Below are 9,093 nucleotides of genomic sequence, written 5' to 3' on the forward strand. Positions count from 1 at the left end.
AGGGACCTCACCTGCCAGCTAAGCCAGCGTCCCTCGAAACTATTCTCTTAGATGCTTCTTCCAGTTGCTTCCACATATATATTCATCGACCTCCCTTAATATTGTAGGGGAGGCTGGGAAATCTACCATTTACCTGGGAACATTGCCACACTTTGTCCAAACTAAAGGAGGAGGGGAGGAAGGATGGGTGGCTCATGCTTCTTGAACTTTTCTGTGTATCAGAATCACCTGGAGGGGCATTCAACCTCACACTGCTGGGCTCCACCCTCAGCTGGGGTGGGAATGGAGACTATACATTTTTAACAGCTCCCAGGTGATGTGGATGGTGTCACCCTTGGTCATATTTTGAGCAGTGCTGAAAACCTGCCCATTACATTTGTTGGGGAAGCTCTATTGCCCTGGTAATTTAAATCCAGCCCAACCAGAAACTCACAAAAACTAGCAGCTCATGAAAAATGATCATCATCTTCCTTAAAGTTCAGAGACAGTCCATAAGTGGCAGTGTATCAGTAATTGAAGAGCATCAGTGAAAATATTCCCTTCCCTGGAAACTGCTTGGTTTCACTCAGGCCTTGAACTTGTGAGCCCATGTCTGTTTGTAGGCCTCTATTTTCTAGGCTCAGGAGAGGGTAGACACCATTTCACCTGGGGTTGATGAGCTCTGTTTGGACTCTTTCCATAAGGTAATGATTTTTACAGACACAAATATATTTGTGGCACATTCTAAATTTTTTAAATGTTTATTTTTGAGAGAGAAAGAGAGACAGACAGACAGACAACAAGTGGTGGAGGGGCAGAGAGAGAGAGAGAGAGGGAAACACAGAATCTGAAGCAGGCTCCAGGCTCCTAACTGTCAGCACAGAGCCCGACGCGGGGCTCGAACCCACAAACCCTCAGATCATGACCTGAGCGAAAGTCAGATGCTTAACCAACTGAGCTACCCAGGCACCACCCTTTTTAAACAAATTTTTAAAAAATTTGCAGCACATTCTAATCCATTAGGCCTTCTATTGGTACTCTACTATACTAAAAGCTTTTTTCTATGTAGGGGTGAACAGGCAGTAATAAAGACGTACCTAGGTGTGAACCTGACCTGCTGACAGCTAACCTGAACTTGGTTTGGAAATGTCTCTTGAAAAAGTGAAGCGATTTTTCCTTTAGATAAGAAAAAGGCAGAGTGGGATAAAGTCCTTCACTTAGAGCTCATTCAACATGTATTTACAGAATGGCTCTTGTGTGTTCTGTGGTGTACCAGGTCCCGACCTTTAGGTGGTCCCCCCAACCCCTCATCCCCATCCCAAGCTTTGTGCTTTTGTGGGTAGCAATGTTGTGTTCAGGTGCAGCCATAGGAACAGTTTGGAAATAAATCCCACAGAGCTTTTGCATATGAGGCAAGCTTATAGCACATATTGATTAATTAGCAGAGTATGGGGGAAGGCGGAGAATTTTTTATTTTTATTTTTTTATTTTTTGCGGGGAGGAAATTTGTATGCATGGTTCTGGTGGCAGCAATGCGGATTCTAAGAAGATTTTTTTTAATTTTATTTTTTAAAATTTACATCCAAATCAGTTAGCATATAGTGCAACAATGATTTCAGGAGTAGATTCCTTAATGCCCCTTACCCATTTAGCCCATCCCCCCTTCCACAATCCTCCAGCAACCCTTTGCTTGTTCTCCATATTTAAGAGTCTCTTATGTTTTGTCCCCCTCCCTGTTTTTATATTATTTTTGTTTCCCTTCACTTATGTTCATCTGTTTGTCTCTTAAAGTCCTCATATGAGTGAAGTCATATGATTTTTGTCTTTCTCTAATTTCACTTAGCATAATACCCTCCAGTTCCACCCACATAGTTGCAAATGGCAAGATTTCATTCTTTTTGATTGACGAGTAATACTCCATTGTGTGTGTGTGTGTGTGTGTGTGTGTGTATATATATATATATATATATGTATATATATATATATATATCACATTTTCTTTATCCATTCATCCATCAACGGACATTTGGGCTCTTTCCATACTTTGGCTATTGTGTATAGAGCTGCTATAAACATGGGGGTGCATGTGTCCCTTCAAAACAGCACGCCTATATCCCTTGGATAAATACCTAGTAGTGCAATTGCTGGATCGTAGAGTAGTTCTGTTTTTAGTTTTTTGAGGAACCTCCATACTGTTTTCCAGAGTGGCTGCACCAGCTTGCATTCCTACCAACAATGCAAAAGGGATCCTCTTTCTCCACATCCTCGCCAACATCTGTTGTTGCCTGAGTTGTTAATGTGAGCCATTCTGACAGGTGTAAGGTGGTATCTCATTGTGGTTTTGATTTGTATTTCCCTGATGATGAGTGATGTTGAGCATTTTTTCATGTGTCGGTTGGCCATCTGGATGTCTTCCTTGGAGAAGTGTCTATTCATGTCTTTTGCCGATTTCTTCACTGGATTATTTGTTTTTTTGGGTGTTGAGTTTGATAAGTTCTGTATAGATTTTGGGTACTAACCCTTTATCTGATATGTCATTTGCAAATATCTTCTCCCATTCTGTCGGTTGCCTTTTAGTTTTGCTTATTGTTTACTTCACTGTGCAGAAATTTTTATTTGGAAGAGGTCCCAGTAGTTCATTTTTGCTTTTGTTTCCCCCGTCCCTCCGGAGACATGTTCAGTAGAAGTTGCTGTGGCCAAGATCAAAGAGGTTTTTGCCTGCTTTCTCCTGGAGGATTTTGATGGCTTCCCATCCTACATTGATGTGTTTCATCCATTTTGAGTTTGTTTTTGTGTATGGTGTAAGAAAGTGGTCCAGGTTCATTCTTCTGCATGTCGCTGTCCAGTTTTCCCAGCACTTGCTGAAAAGACTGTCTTTATCCCACTGGATATTCTTTCCTGCTTTGTCAAAGATTAGTTGGCCATACGTTTGTGGGTCCATTTCTGGGTTCTCTATTCTGTTCCATTGATATGAGTGTCTGTTCTTGTGTCAGTACCATACTGTCTTGATGATTATAGCTTTTTAGTTTAGCTTGAAGTCTGGGATTGTGATGCCTCCTGCTTTGGTTTTCTTTTTCAAGATTGCTTTAGCTATTCAGGGTCTCTTCTGGTTCCATACAAATTTTAGGATTATTCTAGTTCTGTGAAGAATGCTGGTGTTACTTTGATAGGGATTGCATTGAATATGTAGACTGTTTTGGGTAGTATTGACATTTTAACAATATTTGTTCTTCCTATCCAGGAGCATGGAATATTTTTCCAATTTTTTGTGACTTCTTCAATTTCTTTCATAAGTTTTCTATAGTTTTCAGTGTATAGATTTTTCACCTCTTTGGTTAGATTATTCGTAGGTATTTTATAGTTTTTTTGTACAACTGCAAAAAAACTGTATAGTTTTTTTGTGCAAATGGGATCGATTCCTTGATTCCTTTTTCTATCGCTGCATTGTTGGTGTATAGGAATGCAACCGATTTCTGTGTGTAGATTTTATATCCTGCAACTTTGCTGAATTCATGAATCAATTCTAGCAGTTTTTTGGTGGAATCTTTTGGGTTTCCATATAGATTATCATGTCATCTGCGAAGAGTGAAAGTTTGACCTCCTCCTGGCCGATCTGGATGCCTTTTATTTCTTTGTGTTGTCTGATTGCAGAGGCTAAGACTTCCAATAATATGTTGAATAACAGTGGTGAGAGTGGACATCCCTGTCTTGTTCCTGACCTTAGGGGGAAAGCTCTCAGTTTTTCCCCATTGAGGATGATATTAGCATTGGGTCATTCATATATGGCTTTTATGATCTCAAGGTATGCTCCTTCTATCCCTACTTTCTTGAGGGTTTTTTATCAAGAAAGGATGCTGTATTTTGTCAAATGTTTTCTCTGAATCTATTGAGAGGATCATATAGTTCTTGTCCTTTCTTGTATTGATATGATGAATCACGTTCATTGTTTTGCGGATATTGAACCAGCCCTGCATCCCAGGTGTAAATCCAACTTGGTTATGATGAATAAGTTTTGAAATGTATTATTGGATCTGGTTGGCTAATATCTTGTTAAGGATTTTTGCATCCATGTTCATCAGGGAAATTGGTCTATAGTTCTCCTTTTTAGTGGGGTCTCTGTCTGGTTTTAGAATCAAGGTAATGCTGGCTTCATAGAAGGAGTTTGGAAGTTTTCCTTCCATTTCTATTTTTTGGAACAGTTTCAAGAGAATAGGTGTTAACTCTTCTTAAATGTTTGGTAGAATTCCTCTGGAAACCCATCTGGCCCTGGACTCTTGTTTTTTGGCAGATTTTTGATTACTAATTTGATTTCCTTAATGGTTATGGGTCTGTTCAAATTTTCTATTTCTTTCTGTTTCAGTTTTGATAGTGTATATGTTTCTAGGAATTTGTCCATTTCTTCCAGATGGTACCCATTTTATTGGCATATACTTGCTCATACTATCCTATTATTGTTTTTATTTCTGTTGTGTTGGTTGTGATCTCTCCTTTTTCATTCTTGATTTTATTTATTTGGGTCCTTTCCTTTTTCTTTTTGATCAAACTGGCCAGTGGTTTATCAATTTTGTTTAATTCTTTCAAAGAACCAACTCCTGGTTTTATTGATCTGTTCTACTGTTTTTTTGTTTGTTTTTTGGTTTCTATAGCATTAATTTCTGCTCTAATCTTTATTATTTCCTGTCTTCTGCTGGTTTTGGGTTTTATTTGCTGTTCCTTTTCCAGTTCCTTAAGGCATAAGGTTAGGTTGTGTATCTGAGATCTTTCTTCCTTCTTTAGGAAGGCCTGGATTGCTATATACTTTCCTCTTATGACCGCCTTTGCTGTGTCCCAGAGGTTTTGGGTTGTGGTGTTATCATTTTCATCGGCTTCCATATACTTTTTAATTTCCTCTTTAACTTCTTGGTTAGCCCATTCATTCTTTAGTAGGATGTTCTTCAGTCTCCAAGTATTTGTTACCTTTCCACATTTTTTATTGTGGTTGATTTAGAGTTTCATAGTGTTGTGGTCTGAAACTATGCACAGTATGATCTCGATCTTTTTGTACTTACTTAGGGCTGATTTGTGTCCCAGTATATGGTCTATTCTGGAGAACGTTCCATGTGCACTGGAGAAGAATGTATATTCTGCTGCTTTAGGATGAAGTGTTCTGAATATATCTGTTAAGTCCATCTGGTCCAGTGTGTCATTCAAAGCCTTTGTTTCCTTGTTGATTTTTATATTAGATGATCTGTCCATTGTTGTCAGTGGGGTGTTGAAGTCTCTTACTATTATGTTATTACTATCAATGAGTTTCTTTATGTTTGTGATTAATTGGTTTATATATTTGGGTGCTCTCACATTTGTTGCATAAATGTTTACAACTGTTAGGTTTTCTTGGTGAATATACCCCTTGATTATGATACAATGCCCTTCTGCATCTCTTGATAAGTCTTTATTTTAAAGTCTTGATTGTCTGATATAAGTATGGCTACTCTGGCTTTCTTTTGTTGACCATTAGCATGCTAGATGGTTCTCCATCCCCTTATTTTCAATCTGAAGGTGTCTTTAGGTCTCAAGTGGGTCTCTTGTAAACAGCATATAGATGGATCTTGTTTTCTTATCCACTCTGTTACCCTATGTCTTTTTATTGGAGCATTGAGTCCATTGACGTTTAGAGTGAGTGCTGAAAGATATGAATTTATTGCCATCATGATGCTTGTAGTGTTGGAGTTTCAGGTGGTGTTCTCTGGTCCTTTCTAATCTTTGTTGCTTTATATATATATAAATTTCATCTTTTTTTCATCTTTTTTTCATCTTTTCTCCCCTCAGAGAGTCCTCCTTAAAATTTCTTGCAGGGCTGGTTTAGTGGTCACAAACTCCTTTAATTTTTGTTTGTCTGGGAAACTTTTTATGTCTCCTTCTATTTTGAATGACAACCTTGCTGGATAAAGAATTCTTGGCTACATATTTTCCTGACTCAGCACACTGAATATATCCCACCACTCCTTTCTGGCCTGACACGTTTCTGTGGATAGGTCTGCTGCAAACCTGACCTGTCTTCCCTTGTAGGTTAGGGACTTTTTTCCCCTTGCTGCTTTCATGATTCTCTCCTTGCCTGAGTATTTTGTGAATTTGACTATGATATGCCTTGTTGATGGCTGGTTTTTGTTGAATCTAATGGGGGGTCCTCTGTGCCTCCTGGATTTTGATGTCTGTGTCTTTCCCCAGGTTAGGAAAGCTTTCTGCTATGATATGCTCACATAACCCTTCTACCCCTATTTCTCTCTCTCTTCCTCTTCTGGGACCCCTATGATTCTGATGTTGTTCCTTTTAAATGAGTCCCTGATTTCTCTAATTCTTAAATCGTGCTCTTTTGCCTTCATCTCCCTCTTTTTTCTGCTTCATTATTCTCCATAAGTTTGTCCTCTGTGTTGCTGATTCTCTGTTCTGCCTCAACCTTCCTTGCCGCTGCGGCATCCATCGTGAGTGCAGCTCCGTTATAGCTTTTTTTACTTCATCCGGACTAGTTTTGACTTCTTTTATCTCCACAGAAAGGGATTCTAGTCTATTTTTGACTCCAGGTAGTATTCTTATTACTGTGATTCTAAATTCTGGTTCAGACATCTTGCCTGTATCTGTGTTGGTTAAGTCCCTGGCTGTCGTTTCTTCGCGCTCTTTCTTTTGGGGTTAGTTCCTTTGTTTTGTCATTTTGAAGGGAGAAAAGGAATTAATGAGGTAGAAAAATTGAAACTAAAAAAAGTTATAATTTAAAAAACAGTAAAATTAAAAATTAAACACACACACACACACACACACACACACACACACAAATCGAATAGATGATGCTAGATCCTAGGTGTGTTTTGTTCTGGGTGTTGAAAGTGGTTTGACAGAGTAGAGAAAAAGAAGGGGGGAAGGAAAAAAAAAAGGAAACCGTTTGAGAATTTGAAAAAATGAATTCACTGAAGTAGACTAAAATGAGATGATGAGGGTAAAATAGAATTTGAAAAAATTTACACAAAAGTAAAGACTATAGTAGAAAAAAATTAAAGAAAACTATTTTTAATAAAAATTAAAAATGAATATGAATTTTTTTATTTTTCTGCATTTAAGAAAAAAGAAAAGAAATGAAAATGAGAAAAAAGATAAAAAAGAAAAAAGAAAAAAGAAATCGTTTGAAAATTTGAAAAAAGTGAAAACACTGTAGTAGACTAAAATAAAATGATGGAAGTAAAATAGAATTTGAAAAACTTTACATAAAAGCAAAAAATATAGTAATAAAAATTAAATAAAAATATTTTTAATAGAAATTGAAAGTAAAAATGAAGTTTTTCTCTTTCTGCATTCAAGAAAAAGAAAAGAAATGAAAAAGAGAAAAAAAAAAGAAAAAAGGAAATTGAAAATTTGAAAAGGCGAATGCACTGAAGTAGACTAAAATAAAATGATGGAAGTAAAATAGAATTTGGAAAAATTTACACAAAAGTTAAAAAATATAGTAATAAAAATTAAAGAAAAATATTTTTAATAAAAATTGAAAATAAAAATGAATTTTTTCTCTTTCTGTATTCAAGAAAAAGGATTGTAAAAGAGAAAAAGAAAATAGAAAAAAAAAGAAAGAAAATTGAATAGATGAACCTGCTAACAGATTGAAGTAGGACTGAAATTGCTTCATTTTCCCCTAGAAGTCAGTGTATGTAGTGCTTTATGGTGCATAAACTAAGCCGGCGGTGAGACTTGCGTTCAAGAGTGAAGTCGGCCCAGTTGAGCGGGGCTCAGTGTAACAGCTCCGCTCTCCACTAGATGGCGCTGCTAGCCTACTGGGGTGGATTGTTGCCGCGCTCTTAGGTGCGCGTGCGTGTGCCTACGTGCATGCGCTGGAGCGGTGAAAATGCCTCCACCCAGCTAACCAGTCTGTTCTCCCGGGTCAGCAATCACGCACTGGTCCTCTGTCTTCACCTTTCGTCCACTCCCCGCTTTTTCCCTCTCCGTGACCAGGCCCCAGGCCGTACCTCTCTCCGGAGTTTTGTCTCAGACGCGGCTGTTTTCCTCGGCCCCTTGCTTCCGAAGGACTGCGGCTTTGAGCCGTTCCGCCCCTCCGCGGGAGGGTTTCACCGAGCAATGGCCGAATGTCGGCTGCACCCAGGAACGCCTGCCGGACCCTGCTGCTGCCGGTGCCCGGAGACTGCGGCCAGGTGCCAGCTGCCCCAGAAAAAGTTCTCGAGATAGTGTAGCAGCACCGTCTCAGGGATTATGGAAAATCACAACACACGCCTGGCACCAGGCTCCACCCTTAATGACCTTGTTCCAGCAGCAGCGAATGTGGCCGTTTTCTGGGGTCTGCTGGGACCGGGTGGCTTCAACAGTCTCTACCGAATGTCCTTCCAGCAGTGGAACCGCTTTTCCCCGTGTGGCCCGAGAACCTCCCGGATCCCATTCTGCTCCTGGGGATTCGCTCTTCCCACCAGAGCACCGCCAGGTACCTAGCTGCGGAGTTGCAGCCTTTGTGTTCCCCTTGTTTACAGTCTTAATGCAATTTAGACCCTCTCCTTTCTCCCTTTTTAGTTTAGTGCCTGCTGATGTTTCCAGTTTTCCACTTTCTCTCCAGCTGGTTTTGGGGAGGGGGTGCTTTTCCCGCATTCCCTGCCCCTCCACCCCGGTCTCCGTCCTCTCTCTCCGCCTGCCAAAGCGGCTCCCTGCCCACCACCGGCTTCTCTCTCCCCAAGTTCACCTCTCTGCGCCGCGAACCTGCTGAATTCTGTGGTTCAGGTTGTGCAGATTGTTGTGTTAATCCTCCGATCAGTTTTCTAGGTGTGTAGGATGGTCTGGGGTTGGTCTGGCTATATTCATGGATGCAAGACACACAAAAAACCAAAGATTCTAGGAAGATTAAGAATGAAATGAAACAGACTAGAGGTGTCCACAAAGGTGAAGTGGAGAAATAAAAGTTGCATTATTGCTGATTACAGAATGAAGAGGAACTCTGCTTACAGGGACTATAATACATCCTCTGGAAGGTTTGGAAGCTTTGAGCCATGAGCCGGGGGACAGAGAGTCCTTGTCACTTCACCTAAAACACACACTTTTCTGTCCAAGCACCTCTGGGCCTGTTGGCTTAGATGATTTTAAAATTTCAGA

The sequence above is a fragment of the Felis catus genome, chromosome B3 (assembly GCF_018350175.1).
Source record: "Felis catus isolate Fca126 chromosome B3, F.catus_Fca126_mat1.0, whole genome shotgun sequence".
Taxonomy (NCBI): domain Eukaryota; kingdom Metazoa; phylum Chordata; class Mammalia; order Carnivora; family Felidae; genus Felis; species Felis catus.